The following is a 5473-nucleotide window of genomic DNA, read 5'->3' as shown; positions in this document are numbered from 1 at the left end:
GTAGTTTGGTGGATAATTTTTTTAAAATTACTATAATAATTTTTCCCACATCATATATTTAAATAGGAAAATTATATTTTTTTTTTAACTTTATATTATATTTATAGAAAATTAAACCAGCCTAGATTCATTTATTTCTTGATCTATCAAATGAAGAGGAATCAAATTGCTCAAATTTCAAATTTTTCCTCAAGTTTTGCATTGAAGAAAGAGGTTTGCACCTTGAAGTTGAGATGGATCTAGCTTAGCTGCCCCAATAGACACTCTCCAACCCACTATGAAAGAGATATTGTAATGTTGTGTTACATAAACATTTTGACTCCATTAAATTATTAGTATTTTATATGGAAAATATAATATAATGTTATGTTAGTAATTTAAAATTCCGAAAATTATTAATATTTTAAAATTCCGAAATTTAATAATTATATATGATAAAAAAATAATTATAATTAATAATTATGTTGGCAGTAAAATTTAAAATATATATATATATTTTATTTGGATAGCAAGTAAATTTGACATTTGACTCCTTGAAGGTAGTGTTGTTTTTTGTTTCGGTGAGTAATCATTTTGGAGTTCCATCATCTTAGAAGGTCGTAAAACTCTGCTCATATCAGACTCTGCACGAAACCCTTTAGTTCGAATTTCCATGGCGATTCCGTTTGGACTCAATTCGTTTCTCCAGGGTGTTTTCGTTCTCATAATTTCCTTATTCTTCCTCCGACTTGTTCTTTGGAGGAGTTGGGTTCTTTGGACGAGTTGGCGGTACAAGAACCTACCGCCAGGTCCCCCGGCATGGCCCATTGTAGGGAACCTCCTTCAGATTGGATTCTCCGGCGACGCGTTCGAGAGATCAATGAAGAAATTCCATGAGAGATACGGCCCAATATTCACCATCTGGTTCGGTTCCCGCCCTATGCTCATGATTGCCGGCCGCGAGCTTTCTCACGAGGCTCTCTTACAGAAGGGCGCCGTCTTCGCTGACCGCCCGCTAGCCCGTGGGGCGACGAAAATGTTCGACATCAAACAGCACAGCGTCCTCTCGGCTGCATACGGGCCACTGTGGCGGACCCTTCGCAGAAATCTGGTTAACGAAGCCCTGAGCCCTTCGGCGATAAAAGTCTTCCGCGAGGTGAGGGAATGGAGTATAGGCCGTCTGGTGGAAAATCTTAGGAACGAAGCGGCTCGCGGCGGGGGAGCAGTTAGCGTCGTGGAGCAGTTTCGGACCGCGCTCTTCTGCATCGTCATGTGGATGTGCTTCGGCAACAAGCCGGAGGAGGAGACGCTGTTATCCGTACAGGGTATCATACGGGAGGTCTCCCTAATCGGCAGAGCTCTGGACGAAGTCTTACCAATTCCGGAGTTCTTCTACCGGCGGCGCCGAGCGCGGTTGGCAGAGATCCGTCGGAGGCAGAGGCAAGCCCTGCTTGCCCTCGTCAACCAGCGCCGCGGTGTGCCGCCTCAGGCTAGCAGTGCGTACGTGGACACGTTGCTCCATCTAACAGTGGACGACGGCCAAAGCCTCGACAACGACGATCTTGTCGCGCTGTGCACGGAATTCATCCTTGCCGGCACTGACACGACCACGACGTCCCTGCAGTGGTTAATGGCGAATCTGGTGATCCGTCAAGATGTACAGGGGAGACTATACGATGAGATCGTCGGCGTCACTGGGAGGAAGAAACCGGTGGAAGAAGACGACCTGCAGCGGATGCCTTATCTGCAGGCCGTCGTTATGGAAAGCCTGAGACGCCACCCTCCCGGGCACTTCGTCTTCCCCCACGCTGTCACCCGTCCCTGTGAGCTTGCCGGCTACGAGGTCCCTACAGATGCGACCGTCAATTTCTACGTTGCGGGTATGGGGATGGATCCCGGAATGTGGCAAAACCCCTGGGAGTTCAGGCCGGAGAGGTTTGCAGATGAGGGTGTGGAAGTGGATTTGATGGGGTCGAAGGAGATAAAGATGATGCCTTTCGGCGCAGGGCGGAGGATATGTCCGGGCATAGGGATGGCTATGCTCCATTTAAATCTCATCGTTGCCCGACTTGTTCAGGAATTCGCGTGGGAATGTAAGCCGGGGGAGACAGTTGATCTGTCAGAGACGCTGGAACTCACTACGGTTATGAAATATCCTCTGCAGGCGGTCATAAAGGAGAGGGTGAGCATCCATAATTGACTGGCGGAAGCCTGCGAGGAATAATAGGTTTGATCCTTCGTACATTTCCGACTGAAAACTGAGTCTCGCAAGCAATTGCCCTCGCGGAACTTACGATGTAAATAAACTGAATTAAAATGGTATGCTTTTTTAGAAAGATCTTTCCATCAATATATATATGTATATATATATATATATATTTAAACTACTTTAATGTTTAATATGATTGAAACTTTATATGTATGATTCAAACCTGATACAGTTAAGAATTCTTCCATGGTAAATTGCGACTCTCTTTCAAATTTAAGAAGCTTTGGTTTTTGTAAGGAGCGTGGTGGAAAATCCTACAGGTTTTACTCATTCTATACCCTTTCTCAATTTTTGTTTTTTTTCAGTCCTAAATTTGAAGTGTGAAGTTGAATATTGCCTGGTAAATATCTTGGTGGAATATTGAAGTGTGAAGTTGAATATTGTCTGGTAAATATCTTGGTGGAATATTTATATTAATGAGCAATAATAAGAGTAACCTGAATTAAAATGGTCTCCTTAATAAATATCTTTCAGTGTTTATGACAAAATTTTTTTAGTAGTATTGAAATTTTATATGTATGATTTTATTATAATTGGGTGGACGATTTATATTGATTGAACAGTTCGATGTTGGGCACGTGAAAATTTAATTTAATTATAATTTATTTTATTATTATTAATATAAATAATTATATATATAAATTAAAATTGCAACTTTCTATTAATGAAAATAAAAAGTTACATAAGCGTATTTATTGTTGTTTTTAAAGATTATCTATATATGTTTAAAGTGTTTATTGTAGTCTAATTATCAAAAATAACATTCTCTGAGATATGTTGAATTTCTCTTTTTTATCTTTTTTCTTTGTACTTTATGCCAAATCTCAAAATTTAGAGTGGCCATTACCATTGCTAATTCTTTTCCTTCTAATTTTGCTTTCACTTCCTTGTCCAAGTTCGAGCTCTCCCAAACATGTGTTCCCTTTATTCCAACCACTCCTTGGTTGTTTTCATATTCCTCATGCTAGGATTTTAGATCATTGCTAGATCAGTCGTCATGTTTGGCAAGATTAGCTTGCTTCTTTTTGCCCTCCTCCACATGGGAGCTTTGTTGATTCTATTGTTCTATTTGTTGATGGCTTTCGTTCATTTTTTGGCTTGAGGGCACCAATTGTGCAAGTGCCATGTCTAATGGTAATTCCAACACCTAAAAGCGGTATTTACAAAATCTAACCACCAAATCAGGTGGATGCAATCTAGTAGACCTTTGCTTAGCTCTATTTTCACACAAATGCCGTAAAAGGTAAAAACACTTTTTTCCTTTCTTTCTCAATCCATCTTCATAAATCTCTCCAATGAATATTCAATTCCTTCTAAAACTTGTGGTACCAAAAAGGAAGAGGGAGATTATATAACTTACCCATATCGACATATTCATAACCACCATTGTTGTGGTATCAAAAAATGGAAACCATGGAGTTACGAAGTGTAGTGTAGTGTCCCAAATAATTTTTTTGAAATTTTGCTTCAAAATTTATGTCATTAATTTTACAAATTGAAACCATAACATTAATAGGAAAATAGAAAATATGAGCTGCAACTGGAATGCACATGCAGTAGAACTCAGCCTTATTTTATTAATATAGAAAATTATGGTACAAAAACTGGAAATAGTTGTGGTAATGGCCTCAAAAGATATTTGCTACAACACTAAATCTACCACCAAAATAGTTGAACTGCTAAGCACAACCTATGATTTTTGGATGAATTCACCAAGGGAAGAGTTGGGTGTTTTCTCACTCTCACTGAATCACCCAAGGGTTGTTGAACTACTAAGCACAACCTATGAATTTTGGATGAATCCACCAAGGGAAGAGTTGGGTGTTTTCTCACTCTCATTGAATCACCCAAGGGGTTTCGTCTTGGGGCCACTGGTGAAGATGGGAACTCCCAGTTCTCCAAACCTCTCCACAAGAAAGAAAAATCAACTCTAAGATGTATCCGAATTGTCTCCTCCTCCTCTTTTATAAATTTGATGGATGGATCTCGAAGCCTATAGAAGCATCTTATTTTATTATTTTACTATTATTCTACACGCTCCTTTATTGAATTTGTCTTAAGTGACTTTTAGTTTTATTTTATTTCACTTAAGTCACTTTTGGCCTTTTTCATCTAATTAATTATTTTCCTTAACTAAATGACTAAATAAAGTCACTTTTAATTAGGGAAAATGGTAAATCTACCACCATACTCTCTCTAGCCACTAGAAGTCACTTCTCATCATCCCATCCTATAGATCCTCTCATTTTGGTTCCAACGAGCTATTACACTATTCTATCAAATATTTCTCCCAGAATGCCGCCTCAAGTGAAATTAATTAAATTAGGCTCAATAATAACCCTATTTTTCAAAAGTTGTCATAATGAAATGGAACGAAAAACAAGTTGTGCAAATGAGAGAATATTTCGATCGAATTCCATCGGATCCCGTAAAAACTCCTCAAAACTTCCACAGAATCCCTAATGACACAAACTTGCTCCCATGACTTGGCCATCTTGTGCCCTAGAAATCCACCCTGGTTGTACTATAGAGGAAAATAAAAATGGGGACATGACAAATACTCCAAGCCCAAGATTGTTTGCCCTCAAGCAATTTGTATCTGCCCACTCGAGGGGCATCTGTAAACTGATACTAGGATCCCAAATAAACCATTGTACCATACCGTGCCTCCAAGCTAACAAAAATTGAATGGCTCCCTTAATACCCAGATCCCAAACAAATATCTGACTCAATCCCCCATCTATGGATCCACTTGGATCCCAAAACCACCATAACCAATCATCCTCATCCATCCCCCATGGCTCAAGTTGTGCTCTGGCTCTAACCATAGATGCTACTCCACCAGTAGAATACCAACTCATCACCTCTTTCTAGTTCAACCCCTCGCATAATCGAGGCCAATCCTACTATGTTGATGTTGTGCTAGAATGCTAATGAGATGATGGCCTACATCCCACTGTCAATTGAAACATAATGGCTCTCTCTACATTATGTCCCTGAATAAAAATATTGCTCCATTAATAAGATACCAACTCATGATCTCCCACCAGTCCATCCTATGGGGGGGATTGAATGCATGGGCTCTTGCTTGTTAAAAATGTCTACTATGATGATGTTGGTCCATGCTCAACTCATGCTGCTTTGTCTAGTCAATCAACAAGTTCTTTCCAAGAAACCCAACCCTTCTCTATAATGGCCAAGAGTGGATAATCTGTGTCGCAAGAC

General features: G+C 39.8%; 1 pseudogene; it reads left to right on the top strand.

The window, feature by feature from the left end:
* The first annotated feature begins 522 nt into the window (after positions 1–522).
* Positions 523–2339, top strand: LOC149225474 (cytochrome P450 77A1 pseudogene; annotated as a pseudogene).
* Positions 2340–5473: the final 3134 nt, after the last annotated feature.

Source organism: Pinus tabuliformis, chromosome J (genome assembly GCF_031772625.1).
Source record: "Pinus tabuliformis cultivar Carrire ecotype Pingquan chromosome J, CPIR1, whole genome shotgun sequence".
Taxonomy (NCBI): Eukaryota; Viridiplantae; Streptophyta; class Pinopsida; order Pinales; family Pinaceae; genus Pinus; species Pinus tabuliformis.
Note: the sequence above shows the minus strand (reverse complement) of the source record. Positions and strands in the feature narration are given on the sequence as shown.